The sequence below is a fragment of the Haliotis rubra genome, unplaced genomic scaffold (assembly GCF_003918875.1).
Source record: "Haliotis rubra isolate DU_JTF1 unplaced genomic scaffold, ASM391887v1 Scf111, whole genome shotgun sequence".
NCBI classification, from domain to species: Eukaryota; Metazoa; Mollusca; class Gastropoda; order Lepetellida; family Haliotidae; genus Haliotis; species Haliotis rubra.
In genome coordinates, this window is record NW_025765015.1 from 1,162,165 (window position 1) to 1,189,729 (window position 27,565).

General features: G+C 38.6%; 1 protein-coding gene and 2 long non-coding RNA genes across 3 annotated transcripts in view; 2 read left to right on the plus strand and 1 right to left on the minus strand.

Moving 5' to 3' along the window:
• LOC124288044 (S-adenosylhomocysteine hydrolase-like protein 1) overlaps window positions 1-27,565 on the plus strand; it is a 168,258-nt gene that overhangs the window by 30,210 nt on the left and 110,483 nt on the right.
• LOC124288059 overlaps window positions 1-27,565 on the minus strand; it is a 54,081-nt gene that overhangs the window by 24,808 nt on the left and 1,708 nt on the right. The gene's annotated exons all lie outside the window — the stretch shown is intronic.
• On the plus strand, window positions 961-3,656 carry LOC124288067. Its single transcript, XR_006901368.1, has 3 exons — window positions 961-1,768; window positions 3,138-3,375; window positions 3,524-3,656. It is a non-coding gene; the product is annotated as an uncharacterized LOC124288067 (long non-coding RNA).

The window sequence follows — 27,565 nt, forward strand, 5'->3', positions numbered from 1 at the left end:
GTTTGATGGCAGTGCCCAGTTTCGTCGGGGTGTTTTCAAAACACCATGGTGCAGCTGTTTTAAGTTGAAATGTCATAGAAATTGGTGGACAGTAAGATCAGAAGATGGTCTTTCTTGTGGTATATTTTATATTTCGACGAATGCTGAGGAACGATGTATAATTGGCGTTTGAAAAACTCCCCCATTTTCAAGTACTCGCCATTTGCAGGGTAAGTCCGTTTTCAATCTGTAACATCGCGTAGCATAAAGAGCAACATTTCCCCTTTATTTTGATGTATATATCAACAATATTAAAATTGGGTAACACGGCGTGAGATCGCGTAATATGAAACTAGTGCCGTTCAAAACGTGCCATTTTCACCCCCGGAGCCCGACCCATGCACTAACGCTAACAGCAGTAGAGCGTACATCACTACGGTTTCGGCCTCTGTCTGACTACTACAGAAAAACTATTGAATCTTTTCAGTTATTTTTCTGATATGTTTAGACAACACATTAAAGTAAATAACATAAAAAAATGGTGTTTGTTGTTTTTTCGGTTAATTAGTGACAGCGAGGTGAGTGTCAGCTTTGCCAATCTGTCAAAGGTCGCGTCCCGTGGACCGTTTGATGGCAGTGCCCAGTTTCGTCGGGGTATTTTCAAAGCACCGTCGTGCTGCTGTTTTGAGTTGAAATGTCATAGAAATTGGTGGACAGTAAGATCAGAAGATGGTCTTTCATGTGGTATATTTTATATTTCGACGAATGAAGAGGAACGGTGTGGAATTGGCGTTTGAAAAACTCCCCCATTTTCAAGTACTCGCCATTTGCAAGGTAAGTCCGTTTTCAATCTGTAACATCGCGTAGCATAAAGAGCAACATTTCCCCTTTATTTTGATGTATATATCAACAATATTAAAATTGGGTAACACGGCGTGAGATCGCGTAATATGAAACTAGTGCCGTTCAAAACGTGCCATTTTCACCCCCGGAGCCCGACCCATGCACTAACGCTAACAGCAGTAGAGCGTAGATCACTACGGTTTCGGCCTCTGTCTGACAATATCCTATGTCAAACTGTTACTGCATAGTAAATGGTGAACGATGAATGCTAAAATCGTCATCTACTGAAATGGATCTGTATGAAAATATTTGACACGTAATATCTCTTTCCCAGAAACCGTTCCCACCAAAAGACTGAGCTATTTACACTCGGTTCTATTTACGGTTCATATTGTGGTGATTTCGGTTCTGTCTGTAAACAGCATGATATTTAGCTAGTGTAGTTGACAGAAAATGGATACATATATATGTGTGAGTATATTGTTTCGCTAAAAGTCATATTTCTTGTAGTTTGGCGATCACATGTCAACAAATTGTTTTCGCGGTAGAAATAGCGAGATCGCGCAACATCTCATCGGTGACAGGTCAAATTGTTCCATGCACAAAAACTATCCGGCATGACATCAAAAGTGCTCCCGCATAACCTTAGTTATGGTTACAAGTATTTAACATTTATAGAGCAAAACCAGTAATTACAAAGACACAATTCTAGAATTTATCGATCTTGGTTAAATAGTAGTTTAGATAGCATATTTTACCGATCACTGCTCCAGATTTCATCTCGTTATATTACTGGGTATGTTTTAAATAAATCACCGGTAGATCGCCTAGGAACGTGTGCACAGCTGATTGCTATTTCCGGTTCTGTATACGACAAATATGCACACGTAATCTTTATCCCTGCATATAATAAAATGCCCAGCGTGAACAAATTACAACTGAAAAGGTACATAATCTTGTCATGGTTAAGTTGTTTTGATAACGTCTTTCAGTAGAGAGTAGGGTAATGGGGTAATGTCAATCATAGCGTAATACACTAACAATCGGCAGGAGATACACTATATTGTGTTTATTGAAATTATTCTAAGCAACGGCTGTGATTTATTGTCTATTCCTCCAGCATCGGTGATCGTAAATGTTATTTCTAACGTCCGGTAATTTGGACAGCTCAAGTAGCTTAGATTGCGGCTAAACTTTTTCATGTTTTTATGACCATGGCAACACACGTAACTTCTCACACATTTTAGATTGCCTATAAAATAGATCTCAAACGATGGGCATCATAAACGCTGACATTCACACTGAAGTTAGAACTTTATCAACATATCCACAGTAAGTTATATCAAATCAACATTTGAAGGATTGCGAACGTAGGGACGATATTATATCTGCATTTAATAAATTCCTCTGCACAAAATTATTTATTCATTGGTTAAAAATGAAGCATACAACTTTATGGATGACAACTACTTTTTTATTGCATATAGCAACGTTTCGATGTAGACTGCGGTCAAGCTAAAGGTGAATACAACCAAGTGACTAACAACACTACTCCTGGCACATAATTGTTAGAGGCCACTAGGGGACTAAGAACAACAAATGAGACTGGTATCGAAGCAAATAAACAAGAGGGATTTAGTTGTAATGACAAACTATTAAACAAAGGGGAATTAAGTCGTAATAACAAACTGATAGGGTTGTTGTTACAACTTAATCCCCCTTGTTTACTGGCATTGTCACCTGTCTCATTTGTTGTTGTTACTGTTAGTCCCCTACTGGCCTCTCACTATTTTATACTAGCTTGTATTCAATTATATGTTGTTGTTAATGTTAATCTGCTGTTTGTCGTAACATACTATGTATACATGTATATACCTCTCATCTTCTGGTTGTATTCACTTATAGCTTGATAACGGTGCGAGATTACACTGAGAATCAACACCTACGCTATCTGCAATATACAAAAAGTCATCCATCAACTTGTGTGTTTGATTTTTGACTCACAAAACATCTAGAAGGCAGATCAGACAATATTTATTGTTTGATTTTAAAAGTGCATTTGTCACTGTAAGTACAACAACATTTCAGCTGATTTTTCTGTTTTACTGGTGAAATCCCAGATTAAGTAATATAATAACTATATGCACATCTTAACTGATCTGAAATTTTATGTAGAAATTCGAAATTAATCATTAATTTTCATCAGAATATTTTGTAAACATTTATAGAATTGTTATGGTAATCAGTACATTTCTAACTGGTGTGAGGAACAGTTAAATGTTAACAAAATGTATATAATATATATTGTTATTCAGGTCAGATCATCTGCGTCTCCTCGGCATCTCATCCCTTCAGCTATGAAGTGAAGTTCCTTCACCCAACCAGTATTCCTGGGCAGTTTAAGTATCCATCCAGGGATGACCAGTCCATCATCAGATGTCAGTTTATTTTTTTAAGTAGCCTCAGCCATCCTGAGCCGAAATCTGGTGGGAGAATGTTTTTCCTCCCACAATATCTACAACTTCAATCAGCATATGAAGACTACAAACAGAGGTAAGCTGCAATTCAATGAATACAAGTAATACTTATTGCAACTCAACATCTGGAAAGTAAAAACAAAATATCATATTGTATATTTTTTTTCATTTTGTAACATAAGGATGGTGTTGGAGGTGTTCAAAATGACTGTTATTTCTTGCAGGTATTGGGCAGCATAGACATGTGGGAAGGTGTCCAGTGAAGAAGCTTTATGTCTGTTACTCATGCTGAGATAGACAATTTTGTGTGATTTTTGTTTAAACAATGACACTTCTAGTGATACCAATTAGGTTATGGTACAGTTAAATTATCATTTTATTATTCATATGTTTTGACTATGAGTATGATATTGTAATGTTTATATTGGTCATGTTTTATGGAATACTTCAAGATTAATAAAGTATGAGTGTGTTTGTTGTTTATTTATGATATTTAGGAACAAACTTTGTATGAATTTCTGGGTTGGTAGACTGTACTTCACATGGAAGCATCGTCCATTACTTGGACACTCTCAATTCTTTAATTTTTTTGCTTTAATTTCTGGAATAACTCTTGATGCATTAGATATAGGTGAATTCTGATGCCAAAAATGAAATCAGTGGTATCCAATTACCCTATGTACCAAATTTTGTTTAAATACACCAACAAACAGCAAAGTTTTGGAAAAATGTAGATATTTTTGACAAAAAAAACGGTCCGCGACTTTCCAGTAATTATGAACAAAACCGATCTAGACCGGTACCCCGAATTTCGACGCTTTGTTTGCCTCTAAAATATTTATTTATTGTCCGATTTTAAAAAGGAAAAGTGATCTGAAATCAGTAGAATGTCATCTATCAGGAAATGTTATTTATAATCAGTTGTCTGTAATATGAAAAAATCATGTGGTATAGCTAGTCATAGTTTATCCTGTACATATAACTGTGATGCCATGATATGAGTATGCAGCAATACAACAGTCATGGTTTATCCTGTACATATAACTGTGATGCCATGATGGTAGGATGCAGCAATACAACAGTCATGGTTTATCCTGTACATATAACTGTGATGCCATGATGGTAGGATGCAGCAATACAACAGTCATGGTTTATCCTGTACATATAACTGTGATGCCTTGATGGTGGGATGCAGCAATACAACAGTCATGGTTTATCCTGTACATATAACTGTGATGCCATGATATGAGTATGCAGCAATACAACAGTCATAGTTTATCCTGTACATATAACTGTGATGCCATGATATGAGTATGCAGCAATACAACAGTCATGGTTTATCCTGTACATATAACTGTGATGCCATGATATGAGTATGCAGCAATACAACAGTCATGGTTTATCCTGTACATATAACTGTGATGGTAGGATGCAGCAATACAACAGTCATGGTTTATCCTGTACATATAACTGTGATGCCATGATATGAGTATGCAGCAATACAACAGTCATGGTTTATCCTGTACATATAACTGTGATGCCATGATGGTGGGATGCAGCAATACAACAGTCATAGTTTATCCTGTACATATAACTGTGATGCCATGATATGAGTATGCAGCAATACAACAGTCATAGTTTATCCTGTACATATAACTGTGATGCCTTGATGGGAGTATGCAGCAATACAACAGTCATGGTTTATCCTGTACATATAACTGTGATGCCATGATTGGAGTATGCAGCAATACAACAGTCATGGTTTATCCTGTACATATAACTGTGATGCCATGATTGGAGTATGCAGCAATACAACAGTCATGGTTTATCCTGTACATATAACTGTGATGCCATGATATGAGTATGCAGCAATACAACAGTTATGGTTTATCCTGTACATATAACTGTGATGCCTTGATGGGAGGATGCAGCAATACAAGAGTCATGGTTTATCCTGTACATATAACTGTGATGCCTTGATGGTGGGATGCAGCAATACAATAGTCATGGTTTATCCTGTACATATAACTGTGATGCCATGATATGAGTATGCAGCAATACAACAGTCATGGTTTATCCTGTACATATAACTGTGATGCCATGATGGTGGGATGCAGCAATACAACAGTCATAGTTTATCCTGTACATATAACTGTGATGCCATGATATGAGTATGCAGCAATACAACAGTCATAGTTTATCCTGTACATATAACTGTGATGCCTTGATGGGAGTATGCAGCAATACAACAGTCATGGTTTATCCTGTACATATAACTGTGATGCCATGATTGGAGTATGCAGCAATACAACAGTCATGGTTTATCCTGTACATATAACTGTGATGCCATGATTGGAGTATGCAGCAATACAACAGTCATGGTTTATCCTGTACATATAACTGTGATGCCATGATATGAGTATGCAGCAATACAACAGTTATGGTTTATCCTGTACATATAACTGTGATGCCTTGATGGGAGGATGCAGCAATACAAGAGTCATGGTTTATCCTGTACATATAACTGTGATGCCTTGATGGTGGGATGCAGCAATACAATAGTCATGGTTTATCCTGTACATATAACTGTGATGCCATGATATGAGTATGCAGCAATACAACAGTCATGGTTTATCCTGTACATATAACTGTGATGCCTTGATGGGAGGATGCAGCAATACAACAGTCATGGTTTATCCTGTACATATAACTGTGATGCCATGATTGGAGTATGCAGCAATACAACAGTCATGGTTTATCCTGTACATATAACTGTGATGCCATGATATGAGTATGCAGCAATACAACAGTCATAGTTTATCCTGTACATATAACTGTGATGCCTTGATATGAGTATGCAGCAATACAACAGTCATGGTTTATCCTGTACATATAACTGTGATGCCTTGATATGAGTATGCAGCAATACAACAGTCATGGTTTATCCTGTACATATAACTGTGATGCCATGATATGAGTATGCAGCAATACAACAGTCATGGTTTATCCTGTACATATAACTGTGATGCCATGATATGAGTATGCAGCAATACAACAGTCATGGCTTATCCTGTACATATAACTGTGATGCCATGATATGAGTATGCAGCAATACAACAGTCATGGTTTATCCTGTACATATAACTGTGATGGTAGGATGCAGCAATACAACAGTCATAGTTTATCCTGTACATATAACTGTGATGCCATGATATGAGTATGCAGCAATACAACAGTCATGGTTTATCCTGTACATATAACTGTGATGCCATGATATGAGTATGCAGCAATACAACAGTCATAGTTTATCCTGTACATATAACTGTGATGCCTTGATGGTAGGATGCAGCAATACAACAGTCATGGTTTCTCCTGTACATATAACTGTGATGCCATGATATGAGTATGCAGCAATACAACAGTCATAGTTTATCCTGTACATATAACTGTGATGCCATGATATGAGTATGCAGCAATACAACAGTCATGGTTTATCCTGTACATATAACTGTGATGCCATGATGGTAGGATGCAGCAATACAACAGTCATGGTTTATCCTGTACATATAACTGTGATGCCATGATATGAGTATGCAGCAATACAACAGTCATAGTTTATCCTGTACATATAACTGTGATGCCATGATATGAGTATGCAGCAATACAACAGTCATAGTTTATCCTGTACATATAACTGTGATGCCATGATATGAGTATGCAGCAATACAACAGTCATTGTTTATCCTGTACATATAACTGTGATGCCATGATATGAGTATGCAGCAATACAACAGTCATGGTTTATCCTGTACATATAACTGTGATGGTAGGATGCAGCAGTACAACAGTCATGGTTTATCCTGTACATATAACTGTGATGCCTTGATGGTGGGATGCAGCAATACAACAGTCATGGTTTATCCTGTACATATATTAACTGAGATGCCTTGATGGTAGGATGCAGCAATACAACAGTCATGGTTTATCCTGTACGTATAACTGTGATGCCATGATATGAGTATGCAGCAATACAACAGTCATTGTTTATCCTGTACATATAACTGTGATGCCATGATATGAGTATGCAGCAATACAACAGTCATTGTTTATCCTGTACATATAACTGTGATGCCATGATATGAGTATGCAGCAATACAACAGTCATGGTTTATCCTGTACATATAACTGTGATGCCATGATATGAGTATGCAGCAATACAACAGTCATTGTTTATCCTGTACATATAACTGTGATGCCATGATATGAGTATGCAGCAATACAACAGTCATGGTTTATCCTGTACATATAACTGTGATGCCATGATATGAGTATGCAGCAATACAACAGTCATAGTTTATCCTGTACATATAACTGTGATGCCATGATATGAGTATGCAGCAATACAACAGTCATTGTTTATCCTGTACATATAACTGTGATGCCATGATATGAGTATGCAGCAATACAACAGTCATGGTTTATCCTGTACATATAACTGTGATGGTAGGATGCAGCAGTACAACAGTCATGGTTTATCCTGTACATATAACTGTGATGCCTTGATGGTGGGATGCAGCAATACAACAGTCATGGTTTATCCTGTACATATATTAACTGAGATGCCTTGATGGTAGGATGCAGCAATACAACAGTCATGGTTTATCCTGTACATATAACTGTGATGCCATGATATGAGTATGCAGCAATACAACAGTCATGGTTTATCCTGTACATATAACTGTGATGCCATGATATGAGTATGCAGCAATACAACAGTCATGGTTTATCCTGTACATATAACTGTGATGCCATGATATGAGTATGCAGCAATACAACAGTCATGGTTTATCCTGTACATATAACTGTGATGCCATGATATGAGTATGCAGCAATACAACAGTCATAGTTTATCCTGTACATATAACTGTGATGCCATGATATGAGTATGCAGCAATACAACAGTCATGGTTTATCCTGTACATATAACTGTGATGCCATGATGGTAGGATGCAGCAATACAACAGTCATGGTTTATCCTGTACATATAACTGTGATGCCATGATATGAGTATGCAGCAATACAACAGTCATAGTTTATCCTGTACATATAACTGTGATGCCATGATATGAGTATGCAGCAATACAACAGTCATGGTTTATCCTGTACATATAACTGTGATGCCATGATATGAGTATGCAGCAATACAACAGTCATAGTTTATCCTGTACATATAACTGTGATGCCATGATATGAGTATGCAGCAATACAACAGTCATTGTTTATCCTGTACATATAACTGTGATGCCATGATATGAGTATGCAGCAATACAACAGTCATGGTTTATCCTGTACATATAACTGTGATGGTAGGATGCAGCAGTACAACAGTCATGGTTTATCCTGTACATATAACTGTGATGCCTTGATGGTGGGATGCAGCAATACAACAGTCATGGTTTATCCTGTACATATATTAACTGAGATGCCTTGATGGTAGGATGCAGCAATACAACAGTCATGGTTTATCCTGTACGTATAACTGTGATGCCATGATATGAGTATGCAGCAATACAACAGTCACGGTTTATCCTGTACATATAACTGTGATGCCATGATATGAGTATGCAGCAATACAACAGTCATGGTTTATCCTGTACATATAACTGTTATGCCATGATATGAGTATGCAGCAATACAAGAGTCATGGTTTATCCTGTACATATAACTGTGATGCCATGATATGAGTATGCAGCAATACAACAGTCATAGTTTATCCTGTACATATAACTGTGATGCCATGATATGAGTATGCAGCAATACAACAGTCATAGTTTATCCTGTACATATAACTGTGATGCCATGATATGAGTATGCAGCAATACAACAGTCATGGTTTATCCTGTACATATAACTGTGATGCCATGATATGAGTATGCAACAATACAACAGTCATAGTTTATCCTGTACATATAACTGTGATGGTAGGATGCAGCAATACAACAGTCATGGTTTATCCTGTACATATAACTGTGATGCCATGATATGAGTATGCAGCAATACAACAGTCATGGTTTATCCTGTACATATAACTGTGATGCCTTGATATGAGTATGCAGCAATACAACAGTCATGGTTTATCCTGTACATATAACTGTGATGCCATGATGGGAGTATGCAGCAATACAACAGTCATGGTTTATCCTGTACATAAAACTGTGATGCCATGATATGAGTATGCAGCAATACAACAGTCATGGTTTATCCTGTACATATAACTGTGATGCTAGGATGCAGCAATACAACAGTCATGGTTTATCCTGTACATATAACTGTGATGCCATGATGGGAGTATGCAGCAATACAACAGTCATGGTTTATCCTGTACATATAACTGTGATGCCTTGATGGGAGTATGCAGCAATACAACAGTCATGGTTTATCCTGTACATAAAACTGTGATGCCATGATATGAGTATGCAGCAATACAACAGTCATGGTTTATCCTGTACATATAACTGTGATGGTAGGATGCAGCAATACAACAGTCATGGTTTATCCTGTACATATAACTGTGATGCCATGATGGTAGGATGCAGCAATACAACAGTCATGGTTTCTCCTGTACATATAACTGTGATGCCATGATATGAGTATGCAGCAATACAACAGTCATGGTTTATCCTGTACATATAACTGTGATGCCATGATATGAGTATGCAGCAATACAACAGTCATGGTTTATCCTGTACATATAACTGTGATGCCATGATATGAGTATGCAGCAATACAACAGTCATAGTTTATCCTGTACATATAACTGTGATGCCTTGATATGAGTATGCAGCAATACAACAGTCATGGTTTATCCTGTACATATAACTGTGATGCCATGATATGAGTATGCAGCAATACAACAGTCATGGTTTATCCTGTACATATAACTGTGATGCCATGATATGAGTATGCAGCAATACAACAGTCATGGTTTATCCTGTACATATAACTGTGATGGTAGGATGCAGCAATACAACAGTCATGGTTTATCCTGTACATATAACTGTGATGCCATGATATGAGTATGCAGCAATACAACAGTCATGGTTTATCCTGTACATATAACTGTGATGCCATGATATGAGTATGCAGCAATACAACAGTCATGGTTTATCCTGTACATATAACTGTGATGCCTTGATATGAGTATGCAGCAATACAACAGTCATGGTTTATCCTGTACATATAACTGTGATGCCTTGATATGAGTATGCAGCAATACAACAGTCATGGTTTATCCTGTACATATAACTGTGATGCCATGATATGAGTATGCAGCAATACAACAGTCATGGTTTATCCTGTACATATAACTGTGATGCCATGATATGAGTATGCAGCAATACAACAGTCATGGTTTATCCTGTACATATAACTGTGATGGTAGGATGCAGCAATACAACAGTCATAGTTTATCCTGTACATATAACTGTGATGCCATGATATGAGTATGCAGCAATACAACAGTCATGGTTTATCCTGTACATATAACTGTGATGCCATGATATGAGTATGCAGCAATACAACAGTCATAGTTTATCCTGTACATATAACTGTGATGCCATGATATGAGTATGCAGCAATACAACAGTCATGGTTTATCCTGTACATATAACTGTGATGCCATGATGGTAGGATGCAGCAATACAACAGTCATGGTTTATCCTGTACATATAACTGTGATGCCATGATATGAGTATGCAGCAATACAACAGTCATAGTTTATCCTGTACATATAACTGTGATGCCATGATATGAGTATGCAGCAATACAACAGTCATTGTTGATCCTGTACATATAACTGTGATGCCATGATATGAGTATGCAGCAATACAACAGTCATGGTTTATCCTGTACATATAACTGTGATGGTAGGATGCAGCAATACAACAGTCATAGTTTATCCTGTACATATAACTGTGATGCCTTGATGGTAGGATGCAGCAGTACAACAGTCATGGTTTATCCTGTACATATAACTGTGATGCCTTGATGGTGGGATGCAGCAATACAACAGTCATGGTTTATCCTGTACATATATTAACTGAGATGCCTTGATGGTAGGATGCAGCAATACAACAGTCATGGTTTATCCTGTACGTATAACTGTGATGCCTTGATATGAGTATGCAGCAATACAACAGTCACGGTTTATCCTGTACATATAACTGTGATGCCATGATATGAGTATGCAGCAATACAACAGTCATGGTTTATCCTGTACGTATAACTGTGATGCCATGATATGAGTATGCAGCAATACAACAGTCACGGTTTATCCTGTACATATAACTGTGATGCCATGATATGAGTATGCAGCAATACAACAGTCATGGTTTATCCTGTACATATAACTGTGATGCCATGATATGAGTATGCAGCAATACAACAGTCATGGTTTATCCTGTACATATAACTGTGATGCCATGATATGAGTATGCAGCAATACAACAGTCATAGTTTATCCTGTACATATAACTGTGATGCCATGATATGAGTATGCAGCAATACAACAGTCATAGTTTATCCTGTACATATAACTGTGATGCCATGATATGAGTATGCAGCAATACAACAGTCATGGTTTATCCTGTACATATAACTGTGATGCCATGATGGTAGGATGCAGCAATACAACAGTCATGGTTTATCCTGTACATATAACTGTGATGCCATGATATGAGTATGCAGCAATACAACAGTCATAGTTTATCCTGTACATATAACTGTGATGCCATGATATGAGTATGCAGCAATACAACAGTCATTGTTGATCCTGTACATATAACTGTGATGCCATGATATGAGTATGCAGCAATACAACAGTCATGGTTTATCCTGTACATATAACTGTGATGGTAGGATGCAGCAATACAACAGTCATAGTTTATCCTGTACATATAACTGTGATGCCTTGATGGTAGGATGCAGCAGTACAACAGTCATGGTTTATCCTGTACATATAACTGTGATGCCATGATGGTGGGATGCAGCAATACAACAGTCATGGTTTATCCTGTACATATAACTGTGATGCCTTGATGGTGGGATGCAGCAATACAACAGTCATGGTTTATCCTGTACATATATTAACTGAGATGCCTTGATGGTAGGGTGCAGCAATACAACAGTCATGGTTTATCCTGTACGTATAACTGTGATGCCATGATATGAGTATGCAGCAATACAACAGTCATGGTTTATCCTGTACATATAACTGTGATGCCATGATATGAGTATGCAGCAATACAACAGTCATGGTTTATCCTGTACATATAACTGTGATGCCATGATATGAGTATGCAGCAATACAACAGTCATGGTTTATCCTGTACATATAACTGTGATGCCATGATATGAGTATGCAGCAATACAACAGTCATAGTTTATCCTGTACATATAACTGTGATGCCATGATATGAGTATGCAGCAATACAACAGTCATAGTTTATCCTGTACATATAACTGTGATGCCATGATATGAGTATGCAGCAATACAACAGTCATGGTTTATCCTGTACATATAACTGTGATGGTAGGATGCAGCAATACAACAGTCATTGTTGATCCTGTACATATAACTGTGATGCCATGATATGAGTATGCAGCAATACAACAGTCATGGTTTATCCTGTACATATAACTGTGATGCCATGATATGAGTATGCAGCAATACAACAGTCATAGTTTATCCTGTACATATAACTGTGATGCCATGATATGAGTATGCAGCAATACAACAGTCATGGTTTATCCTGTACATATAACTGTGATGGTAGGATGCAGCAGTACAACAGTCATGGTTTATCCTGTACATATAACTGTGATGCCTTGATGGTGGGATGCAGCAATACAACAGTCATGGTTTATCCTGTACATATATTAACTGAGATGCCTTGATGGTAGGATGCAGCAATACAACAGTCATGGTTTATCCTGTACGTATAACTGTGATGCCATGATATGAGTATGCAGCAATACAACAGTCACAGTTTATCCTGTACATATAACTGTGATGCCATGATATGAGTATGCAGCAATACAACAGTCATGGTTTATCTTGTACATATAACTGTGATGCCATGATATGAGTATGCAGCAATACAACAGTCATGGTTTATCCTGTACATATAACTGTGATGTCATGATATGAGTATGCAGCAATACAACAGTCATAGTTTATCCTGTACATATAACTGTGATGCCATGATATGAGTTTGCAGCAATACAACAGTCATAGTTTATCCTGTACATATAACTGTGATGCCATGATATGAGTATGCAGCAATACAACAGTCATGGTTTATCCTGTACATATAACTGTGATGCCATGATATGAGTATGCAACAATACAACAGTCATAGTTTATCCTGTACATATAACTGTGATGGTAGGATGCAGCAATACAACAGTCATTGTTTATCCTGTACATATAACTGTGATGCCATGATATGAGTATGCAGCAATACAACAGTCATGGTTTATCCTGTACATATAACTGTGATGCCATGATATGAGTATGCAGCAATACAACAGTCATGGTTTATCCTGTACATATAACTGTGATGCCATGATATGAGTATGCAGCAATACAACAGTCATGGTTTATCCTGTACATATAACTGTGATGCCATGATATGAGTATGCAACAATACAACAGTCATAGTTTATCCTGTACATATAACTGTGATGGTAGGATGCAGCAATACAACAGTCATTGTTTATCCTGTACATATATAACTGTGATGCCATGATATGAGTATGCAGCAATACAACAGTCATGGTTTATCCTGTACATATAACTGTGATGCCTTGATATGAGTATGCAGCAATACAACAGTCATGGTTTATCCTGTACATATAACTGTGATGCCATGATGGGAGTATGCAGCAATACAACAGTCATGGTTTATCCTGTACATAAAACTGTGATGCCATGATATTAGTATGCAGCAATACAACAGTCATGGTTTATCCTGTACATATAACTGTGATGCCATGATGGTAGGATGCAGCAATACAACAGTCATGGTTTATCCTGTACATATAACTGTGATGCCATGATATGAGTATGCAGCAATACAACAGTCATGGTTTATCCTGTACATATAACTGTGATGCCATGATATGAGTATGCAGCAATACAACAGTCATGGTTTATCCTGTACATATAACTGTGATGCCATGATATGAGTATGCAGCAATACAACAGTCATGGTTTATCCTGTACATATAACTGTGATGCCATGATATGAGTATGCAGCAATACAACAGTCATGGTTTATCCTGTACATATAACTGTGATGCCATGATATGAGTATGCAGCAATACAACAGTCATGGTTTATCCTGTACATATAACTGTGATGCCATGATATGAGTATGCAGCAATACAACAGTCATGGTTTATCCTGTACATATAACTGTGATGCCATGATATGAGTATGCAGCAATACAACAGTCATGGTTTATCCTGTACATATAACTGTGATGCCATGATATGAGTATGCAGCAATACAACAGTCATGGTTTATCCTGTACATATAACTGTGATGCCATGATATGAGTATGCAGCAATACAACAGTCATGGTTTATCCTGTACATATAACTGTGATGGTAGGATGCATGCAGCAATACAACAGTCATGGTTTATCCTGTACATATAACTGTGATGCCATGATGGTGGGATGCAGCAATACAACAGTCATGGTTTATCCTGTACATATAACTGTGATGCCTTGATGGTAGGATGCAGCAATACAACAGTCATGGTTTATCCTGTACATATAACTGATGCCATGATATGAGTATGCAGCAATACAACAGTCATGGCCATGATGCAGCAATACAACAGTCATGGTTTATCCTGTACATATAACTGTGATGCCATGATATGCAGCAATACAACAGTCATGGTTTATCCTTTATAACTGTGATGCCATGATATGAGTATGCAGCAATACAACAGTGGTTTATCCTGTACATATAACTGTGATGCCATGATATGAGTATGCAGCAATACAACAGTCATGGTTTATCCTGTACATATAACTGTGATGCCATGATATGAGTATGCAGCAATACAACAGTCATGGTTTATCCTGTACATATAACTGTGATGCCATGATATGAGTATGCAGCAATACAACAGATCATAGTTTCATAGTTTATCCTGTACATATAACTGTGATGCCATGATATGAGTATGCAGCAATACAACAGTCATGGTTTATCCTGTACATATAACTGTGATGCCATGATATGAGTATGCAGCAATACAACAGTCATGGTTTATCCTGTACATATAACTGTGATGCCATGATATGAGTATGCAACAATACAACAGTCATAGTTTATCCTGTACATATAACTGTGATGGTAGGATGCAGCAATACAACAGTCATGGTTTATCCTGTACATATAACTGTGATGCCATGATATGAGTATGCAGCAATACAACAGTCATGGTTTATCCTGTACATATAACTGTGATGCCTTGATATGAGTATGCAGCAATACAACAGTCATGGTTTATCCTGTACATATAACTGTGATGCCATGATATGAGTATGCAGCAATACAACAGTCATGGTTTATCCTGTACATATAACTGTGATGCCATGATATGAGTATGCAGCAATACAACAGTCATGGTTTATCCTGTACATATAACTGTGATGCCATGATATGAGTATGCAGCAATACAACAGTCATGGTTTATCCTGTACATATAACTGTGATGCAATGATATGAGTATGCAGCAATACAACAGTCATGGTTTATCCTGTACATATAACTGTGATGGTAGGATGCAGCAATACAACAGTCATGGTTTATCCTGTACATATAACTGTGATGCCATGATATGAGTATGCAGCAATACAACAGTCATGGTTTATCCTGTACATATAACTGTGATGCCATGATAGGAATATGCAGCAACTTCTTTAAGTGGTATTTAAGGTTATTGCAACCCAACAGCTTACCATCATCTAATCAAGGATAATGAAGAATGACCCTTCCTACCCTTTGGCTTAGTCCATCTAGCTTCATAGCCATTACCTGTAATCACAACAACTATCAGTGATGTCATCATACTGTACATCAGCCTCTTCAGTTGTATATACTCTAGTAAACTTTGTGTGTGTGTGTGTGTGTGTGTGCGTGAGTGCGTGTACAATTATAGACTGGTGATGAGGTCAATACCTATTTTCATGGACCCGCGAAAAGCAATATTGACCTCAGACGAAGAACTCAGAGATCAATATTTCTTTTCGCAGGTCCATAAAAACTGGTATTGACCTCATCACCAGTCCATAATTGTTTTATTATGTTATTACGGAAAAAAAGCTTCTAAAAACCAAAACATGTCGATTTAGTCAAGAAAAGTAATTTTATTTTCGCTACAAACCAATAAAGTTATGTTAAAAATACTGTGACATGTAAACAATAGCATGACATCATAGCTTGACGTCAAAATTTATTTTTAGTAACTCAAGTCAATAAAACTTTTGGTCGGACCTGGGTTGGAGTCAATATGCTTTTCTGTCAACGGTCACGTGACCGCTTCTAGACCAATCAGGTAGCCGTAAAAATATGCTTACATAATTATGTTGTGTATCACTTGCTTGATAACAATGTTAAGTTCTTCACCGAAACATCAATTGGAATAAATATTGTTTCTCTTCATGAGGATGTACATGTTTGGAGTTAGCACAAGATATGTTGAACAGTATATTACACACTTTTGTAATGCAAACTATTACTATCAGTGTGACTGTGATTTGTACTGTTATTACAGTATTACGTGTAGGATAAAGCACGACTCCGAGGTTATGGTTGGGAAAGTAAGACCCGAGATCGGAGGGTGGGGAGAAGTAAGACAGAGAGCGCGTACGCTCGAGGTCTTACTTCTCTCCACCCGATGGTCGAGGGCTTACTTTCCCAACCATAACCGAGGAGGAGTGCTTTATTATATATATAAACTGTCAATGATGGATAATTAGATGATCATGTAATGAAGCTACATAACAGTAACTGAAGCGCTAGTAAAATCAATAAAAAGGCCTAACTATAAATAGCTAATTCAACCATCGTTGTTTGTCGGCCCGGTGGCTGTGAGGTAGAGTGTCCACTTATGAATCTGAAAATAACGGTTCCATTCCTGCTAGGGAAAACATTTGCACATTTATGTTGATCTTTGACGATATTTTTCAATTGATTTCAAACACTAACATATCATCTGAATTTGAATGTTGATGTTAATATAGAGTTAGGAAAAAGTAAAACCTGGGAAGAGGTGTTACTTACAAAAAGTAAAACAGGGAAATGGGTCTTAATTACGAAAAGTAAAACCTGGGAGCAAACAAAAAACTCAAATGCGGTAAATCCGGGAAAAGAAGCCATGTCTAATATATAGTGAGAAGCAGCCTTCAGGTTTATATAACATAATCAAGTACAGTCTGGGTACTTACATATCTGTGTGCATTACCTTGTTCTTAGTATGTAATAACTCATCATGTGGATGAATGGCAGTGTGACTGGTTATACTTCCTACCTTGGATTTGATATGAACTAAATGGGTCTACACTTTTACTTGAGGTCCAAGTAAAATGAGATATTTTGCCACATAGCTTTGATGATCCTGTGGATGAACGCTACAAGTGGCACAATCAGCCTTCATCTGGCATTACAGTCAAGTACTCACAGGAAATACTTTCTGATTTCATAGAAAAGAATTGGATGTCATTGTCATTTGTGAGCAAGATGATTGTTCACGAGAACTGAATGTAATACCCAAAGGTCTTTTGTCACTTTCATCCTGGTAGTCGGTGAAGTGGAATTCTAAATGTTAAAGCACTATCGTGTGAAGGATAGCTTCCTGCTTTCTCTTTCCTTGTACCATGTATTACAGGATGTGAAACTGTTCTATTTTTTATGTTACCAGTGTCGTGTGTTCACAACTGTCAGCATATCTAATTACATATTTATGGGACAGAATACACAGTATAGTGGACTAGGACTGAGAAATAAAATAGCCAATATACTTGATGCATATCTTGATAAACAGTGGTTAGCTTAATGTTACTTACACTATACACATTTGAACAGACTGTTCTAGAGTCAAAAGGTTCACACTGAATTGCAAAGTTCAACACAATTATACCATCTTCCTGCCATGAGCAAATGTGAGAGAGGGTGCTGTGATGTGAGCTGTCCGGATGATACATCTTCATATAACCCATACAAGGCACTGAACGAGAAGCACTATGTGATTGCCTTTTCATACCAATAGAAACAACAAGTGCTTGATTCTCCAATGACTGCGTGAAATACTCGAATTTGATTTGACAATCAATAAAATTAGACACTATCAATTTGGATTGAAAATGAGTCTGTTTTTATGACCCCTTCACCGCACTAGTATACAACACAGCTGGACTACTTCAGCTTGACCACCAACATGGCTGATATCAACACAACGGATGGAAATGATGGAAACGTTCATAATACAACATTTATTAAAACTAAAAAAATTCAATTATATGATTTTTTTCCTGTACAATTAATAGGAAAGCTCACTATCGTGTTACCTTCTGTTATAAGAGTGAGTGAGTGAGTGAGTTTAGTTTTACGCCGCACTCAGCAATATTCTGTTATAAGAATATTCAAACTCAATTACAATGCCCCAACCATAAACAAACAATATCAAACATATCAGTAAACCTTGTAAAAATACATCCCTATTTATGCAAAATCTACAACAAAACATTAGTAAGATTTACCTACAAGGTAAACGGTATATTTGTTTCCGTTTAGAGACTTACATCTAAACATCTATGCAGTTCTTCCTTTTTAAGTTCGACACAGACATTTTCAGCCACCCTCCATTCCCAACATTATTTTATGTCACAGATATTGATAGACATATGTTTAGCATGGTTAGATTCAAATTAGATACAGCTTTTTCATGAATAAATTTGGACATATTCTTATACGACCATACAGTGGAATATGAACATGGTGAATATGGATTTATATTCTCCTAGATCTACATGACAACTATTGCAGCCAGTCAAATACTGCCTATGGGAAAGCTAGCTAATCAGTTTAGTCTCCTGATAATACTCTTGACATATGCCAGATCCCAGGTCACAGGTACCCCTCCACTTTCTTATCTCAATATCCGGGCTACAACCAAGCAGTCATTTGTCCTGGTCAGTTATTAGTACTGTTAATCTCCATGCATGGGTGTGTTGGTAAGGCATGTATTCTTGTCATGGCCCTATTCCCACTCGGATTTTCTGGATGAAGGAGACAGTAAAATAAATTTAAACGTAGACTTGCAAGGCATGACACGCTTTCATCATGTTCATGAGGTCAGACTGCACCATGCAGGTTTTTGGTAGGCTTGTATGACTGAGCTCTACACCATGCAACTCCTTGGAACAGGCCAGGCTTCACAGTGCAGCTCCTTGGAACAGGCCAGGCTTCACAGTGCAACTCCTTGGAACAGGCCAGGCTTCACAGTGCAGCTCTTCAGAACATCCAAGAACAGACTAAGCTACACCATGCAGCTCCTTGGTACAGGCCAGGCTGCACAGTGCAGCTCTTTGGTACAGACTGTTCTACACCATGCAGCTCCTTGAACAGATGAGGCTCCTTGGTGCAGCTCCTTGGTGCAGACCAGGCTCCACAGTACAGTTCCTTAGAGCAGGCCAGTCTGCACAGTGCAGCTTCTTGGTACAGGCCAGACTCCACAGTGCAGCTCCTTGGAACAGGCCAGGCTCCACAGTGCAGCTCTTTGGAACAGACCATCCTCCACAGTGCAGCTCCTTGGAACAGGCAGGCTGTACAGTGCAGCTCCTTGGTACAGGCCAGGCTCCATAGTGAAGCTCCTTAGAGCAGGCTAGTCTTTGCAGTGCAGCACCTTGGTACAGACCAGGCTCCACACTGCAGCTCCTTGAAACAGGCCAGGCTTCACAGTGCAGCTCCTTGGAACAGGACAGGCTCCACCATGTAGATCTTTCGTTTCGTACAGGCCAGGCTCCACCATGTAGGTCTTTCATACAGACCAGGCTTCACAGTGCAGCTCCTTGGAACAGGCCAGGCTCCACCATGTAGGTCTTTCGTACAGGCTATGCTCCACAATTAACCAAACAAAAATGTGTGCACTAAGAAGGCATGTGCGAATTGTGAATCATGACCTCAAAGTCTATTCAGTGTCAGTTTGTGCTGAAAGATGTTTTATTTCTTTAATTTCACATAAGAAATTTACCCACAGTTTTTCTGTTTGTAGACATTGTGTTGATATTGTTGGGAGATTCTACTGGTATTGTGAATCTTTCAGGGGGGTACACTTGCACCGTCTTGCTGTGCTCCCTCTGTTGAATTGTATGAATATTAAACAGTTGTATCTTCAATGGCTAAGTAATATAACAGTATTTGATGGTATTGGGTGGTCCTGTATGATCAATAGAAGTCAATATTCTGTCTTCCTTTATCATAAATGTACATAAGTGAAACAGTGAAGATTTTTCCAATCAAGGACCCATTCACTCACACACTTTATGTTGTGGAACAGAATGAACGCTGAAAATGTGAAGCACTCAACCATTTCTGCCCTTAAAAGAGCATTTTGCCAGAACAGTTGGTACACAAGTATTGAATCTCCTGCTGTGCCTTTGTGCTGTTTAATGTTCCCTGTGACAAATCCTACATGGCCACTTGCCACCAATATGCTCAATTACAGTCATTATCTTCTGTAATTGTCAAATGATGACAAGTGTTAGGTTGTCTGGCTGGCTGTGATCCAGTCTTGTGGGCGGTGACACTGTGACTGATCATGTTACTGCTTATTCATCCATTGCTCATGTTACAAATAATCAGAGCCGGTCTTAAGCATTCCAATTTTGCATTTTGAAAATTTAATTTAAATTTTGAAGTAAATGTTGAAAAGACAGATAACCACTTATTGACCAGTCAGGACTTGGGTGGGAATGATCAATACTGTCAAGGCATGACACCTGTCCATCAGCGAGTCCTGATGTTCACACTGTCAACCGCCAGTGTCCTGTGACCAGGTGCTCACATTGTCAACCCCTGGTGTGTCAGTGTGTCCTGGTGCTAACACTGTTAACCCCTGGTGTGTCAGTTTGTCCTGGTGCTCACATTGTCAACCCCTGGTGTGTCAGTGTGCCATGATGCTCACATTGTCAACCCCTGGTGTGTCAGTGTGCCATGATGCTCACACTGTCAACCACCAGTGTCCTGTGCCCAGGTGCTCACACTGTCAACCCCTGGTGCATCAGTGTGCCCTGATGCTCACACTGTCAACCACCAGTGTCCTGTGCCCAGGTGTTCACACTGTCAACCACCAGTGTCCTGTGCCCAGGTGCTCACACTGTCAACCACCAGTGTCCTGTGCCCAGGTGCTCACACTGTCAACCACCAGTGTCCTGTGCCCTGGTGCTCACACTGTCAACCCCTGGTGTGTCAGTGTGCCCAGATGCTCACACTGTCAACCCCTGGTGCATCAGTGTGTCCTGGTGCTAACACTGTCAACCACCAGTGTGTTCTGTTCCCAAATTGTTTCCCATGGCATGTAACATTTCCCAGGCTGCTGGCATATTACAGGAATATATATTGCAATTTTAAACTTACTCTACAGTAACTTCCAGATAGGGGTGTTCAGTCAATTTCATTTATATTCATAGGATCAATTTACATCTTTCACACACATTACAGTTCAAATACTGAAGAGATCTCAAGTTACCTAACCTTTCTGCTAACCAGTTAGTGCATTAACACCAGTTATTATTCATGTAATCAAGCAATGAAAATTCATTGACTGAGGAGTCAATGGATGGGTTTCTAATTAGTTAATATTATAATAATTTCCCTTCGCTCCCTCGTCCTCAGTCATGTATGAAATGTGATCGGATGTGGGTTGTGAAACTCTTCCTGAAGAATAAACATAGTTTATGTTGGACAAATAAAGTAGCAAGGTCAGAAAACAATAAGAGTTACTAGCAACAAAAGCATATCCTAAGTGGCAACTAAGTAGATTGGGTGGCTAGGGTCACTTATTTGGTTGGCTTAAGAGATAAACATCCTGTGTGTGCATATTAGATGAATGTTACACAGAACTGATAGTCTCTAAATTCATTTGAAACCAAACGCGTAGGAATATTTCGCGATGCCAAATACCACTCCCAACCAGTTAAATGGGGCACCAACTATATGCGGTTTCAGTTTTGGGATGTGGACTCGTCCATCATTTATGGTACCAGATACGTTTCTGTATTTTGACTTTGTTTAGGGTATGTTTTTGTATACACATCTGAAGTAACCGTGCCGACAATGACCCCTTCAGCATAAGTTGGATATTGTTTTTTTATGGTTGGGACTGTACATTGTACCGTGTAACTGAGGTTGAGTATTCTTATAACAGAAGGTAATATGATAGGTTCCCTAATTAATGTGAAGGAAAAAATCATATAATTGAATATTTTTGGTTTTAATAAATGTTTTATTATGAACGTTTCCATCATTTCCATCTGTTGTGTTGATATCAGCCATGTTGGTGGTCAAGCTGAAGTAGTGCAGCTGTGTTGTATACGTGCGTAGCGAAGCAGTCGTGAAATCAGACGCATTTTCAATCCAAATTGATAGTGACTAACTTTATTGATATTTCCAATCAAATGTGGGTATTTCACATAGTAATGGTAGAATGTTGATTGGATGGAGTAGCTGAATGATTTCAATAACTGGAATGTTTGGTCAGACTATTATTTACAAACAGGCTGGAATATAGCTGAGTACAGTTGACAAACAGATGATTCCCGTGCACCATCATGCCAATAAATGAATAAGGATTTGATAGCACAACTGGCCATCGTCAGATGTAGTGGTGTAATGATTCATCAATAATATCGATGTTTACATCGTCAACTACGTGATATGAGTGCATCGATACAAAACACATTTAGGCAATATATCAGGATACTTCATCATATTTGTATCGCGAGGGTCCATGATACATCGATGTATCTCCACAAGAGATGACATATCCCGATACAACTTAACTACTTCTTAAAGTTGTAAGGAGTATTGCATTAGGAATAGGAAAGGAGACTCTTTGAAATTCTTCTGAATTTTATAAACAAATTGAACCTTAAAGGAATTGGTTTGTGTCTGTTATCTTTGTTACATGAACAAAGGAGTTGGTGTATAAGTCACAGAGCGTGAACATTTTGCAAACTCTGTGAACTTTAGAATACTTGTCTTCAGGTAATTGAAATATGCAGATATGTTTTAGTTGTTTGACAAATAACACCATTTATTAACAATTTAGCTGTGGTGAGAAAGAGAACAAAGAGAAGATAAAGAGTTTTTTTCAGTGATTCTGAATTCTGATATAAATTACAGTGAGTTGTTTGTGAAAGCATGGGTGTGGAAACACAATTTCCAAAGGGAAATTTCAGCTTCAAATTTATATATATTAGATCAGGGTATACTGAATATGTGTGACTGTACTTTCTTAAGTATTAAATGCTAAATCTTTATTAGATGTACAGGTTTTTAAGTGTGTGTGAATGTAACACAAGTTCTGATGTATAACGGGGCGGTGAGGTAGTCTAGTGATTAAAGCGTTGGCTTGTCACGCCGAAGACCCGGGTTCGAATCCCCACATGGGTACTATGAGTGAAGCCCATTTCTGGTGTCCCCCGCCCTGATATTGCTGGAATATTGCTAAAAGCGTCGTAAAACCAAACTCTGTCAGTCAGTCTGATGTATAACAAATAAAGTTTCAGTCGTTTTATCTGCCATATCTGTTCTGTTACTAGAAACTGTAAAGTATCGGGATACGTATCGTATCTCCACCATTGTATCCAAAATGGTATCGAGATATATCGTCTCGCCACTTAGGCCACGATACACAGCTCTAGTCAGATGTAAACACCTCATTATAATAGACAGCAGGCTGGCCATCACGTGAGTTATCAGTGGTGTGTCTGGTCCAAGTGTAACTCCTCATGGCTTGTCAAAGTAATTGTTACCCAGATCAGATTGTCGAAAAAAACACCTAAATGGGAACTGAACAAGGGATGATTTTCTTGAAAACTTTCTGTAACAGTAACACCTGGATGGTGCATGGTTATGCTTGACTGCTTGCAACCTGCTTCTATTTTCTTGTCAGTTGACAGGACCATCTACTGGCGCCACTGATGCTGGCAACAGCTGTATGAGATACAGACACACCATCTGCACTATACAGTATATGTAGACGTCTGTAGGTCCAGTGAGAACAAATACATGGAATGAATGTAAAGATAGATGTTGCTTACAAAGGGACACAAACAATATTTAATGTGTGAAATTCTTGACAATAATTATAAAGTATGTGTCATAAACATTATTACATCTTACAGTAATGTACTGGGTGCTATTTAACTTTACAGCACTGTCAGATTTCCCCAGTTTCCTGTAAGGACCCTTGATTTGAGTATTCGTGGGGTCCTGTGGAGACCGAGTCTTGTAGGGCAAGATAAACCCCTGTGGCTCTACCAGATTCTATCTGGAGGTGGACAATATAGGGACAGTACAGCTACACACAGGTGTCAGATCATGTCTGTCAGTGCAGCCCAGCAACATATAGGTATAAGGTCCTTGTATCTGTGGCAACACACCACATGTGTGTATCAAGCCCCTGTATCTGGCAATATAGCAACATGTGTGTATGAAGCCCCTGTATCTGGCAATATAGCAACATGTGTGTATGAAGCCCCTGTATCTGGCAATATAGCAACATGAGTGTATCAAGCCCCTGTATCTGGCAATATAGTAACATGTGTATATCAAGCCCCTGTATCTGGCAATATAGCAACATGTGTTTATCAGGCCGCTGTATCTAGCAACACAGCAACATGTGTGTATCAGGCCTATGTGTCTGTGACAACACAGCAACATGTGTGTATCAGGCCTATGTATCTAGCAATACAGCAACATGAATGTATCAGGCCTATATGTCTTTGGCAACACACGAGGGTCAGGCCCTTCTGTTTGTAATGCATCAACACAGATTGCATATGTGCCCGCCAGTCACTGTCAGTAATGTCAATTGTCAGTGTGGTATTTGATTTTAGTTTATAAGTGCTTTGTAATATTTCTTTTTGTCTGACTTTGGCTAAATCAGGATAGAATCTACTGGCGACCACACTGAATGGTAGAGACAGGCAGGATGTCATGATTATCAGCAGAACACCAAATGTTTTGCCAAGTCAATCAGCATTCCAAAATACGTATTTGAATGTGAGCAATCAACTTGGATAAACAGTCCCATGGTTGTACAAGAATAGTTATGACACTTGATACATCCTTTACATCACTTTCTTTTTGTCCAACATTTAGAAGGTGGTTTGTCTCCGTTAAATAGTTAGTTGGCAAGCTTTAGTGGCACAACTATTAACTGGTAAATATGACAGTCAGGATGGAGACATATGATAGTACAGCTGTTGCCATGGGTAAGACAGGAAGACATATGATAGTACAGCTGTTGCCATGGGTAAGACAGGAAGACATATGATAGTACAGCTGTTGCCATGGGTAAGACAGGAAGACATGATAGTACAGCTGTAGCCATGGGTAAGACAGGAAGACATATGATAGTACAGCTATAGCCATAGGTAAGACTGGAAGACATATGATAGTACAGCTGTAGCCATGGGTAAGACAGGAAGACATATGATAGTACAGCTGTAGCCATGGGTAAGACATATGATAGTACAGCTGTTGCCATGGGTAAGACAGGAAGACATATGATAGTACAGCTGTAGCCATGGGTAAGACAGGAAGACATATGATAGTACAGCTGTAGCCATGGGTAAGACATATGATAGTACAGCTATAGCCATAGGTAAGACATGATAGTACAGCTGTAGCCATGGGTAAGACAGGAAGACATATGATAGTACAGCTGTAGCCATGGGTAAGACAGGAAGACATATGATAGTACAGCTGTTGCCATAGGTAAGACAGGAAGACATATGATAGTACAGCTGTAGCCATGGGTAAGACAGGAAGACATATGATAGTACAGCTGTAGCCATAGGTAAGACAGGAAGACATATGATAGTACAGCTGTTGCCGTGGGTAAGACAGTAAGACATGATAGTACAGCTGTAGCCATAGGTAAGACAGGAAGACATATGATAGTACAGCTATAGCCATAGGTAAGATATGATAGTACAGCTGTAGCCATGGGTAAGACAGGAAGACATATGATAGTACAGTTGTAGCCATGGGTAAGACAGGAAGACATATGATAGTACAGCTGTTGCCATGGGCAAGACAGGAAGACATATGATAGTACAGCTGTAGCCATGGGTAAGACAGGAAGACATATGATAGTACATGCCATGAGTAAGACAGGAAGACATATGATAGTACAGCTGCAGCCATGGGTAAGACAGGAAGACATATGATAGTACAGCTGTAGCCATGGTAAGTAAGAAGACATATATGATAGTACAGCTGTAGCCATGGGTAAGTACAGCTGTAGCCATGGGTAAGACAGGAAGACATATGATAGTACAGCTGTTGCCATGGGTAAGACAGGAAGACATATGATAGTACAGCTGTAGCCATGGGTAAGACAGGAAGACATATGATAGTACAGCTGTAGCCATGGGTAAGACATATGATAGTACAGCTGTAGCCATGGGTAAGACAGGAAGACATATGATAGTACAGCTGTAGCCATGGGTAAGACATATGATAGTACAAGACATTTGATAGTAAAGCTGTAGGCATAGGTAAGACAGGAAGCCATATGATAGTACAGCTGTAGCCATGGGTAAGACAGGAAGACATGATAGTACAGCTGTAGCCATGGGTAAGACATATGATAGTACAGCTGTTGCCATGGGTAAGACAGTAAGACATGATAGTACAGCTGTAGCCATGGGTAAGACAGGAAGACATATGATAGTACATCTGTAGCCATAGGTAAGACAGGAAGACATATGATAGTACAGCTGTAGCCATGGGTAAGACAGTAAGACATGATAGTACAGCTTTAGCCATGGGTAAGACATATGATAGTACAAGACATATGATAGTACAGCTGTAGCCATTGGTAAGACAGTAAGACATGATAGTACAGCTGTTGCCATGGGTAAGACAGTAAGACATGATAGTACAGCTGTAGC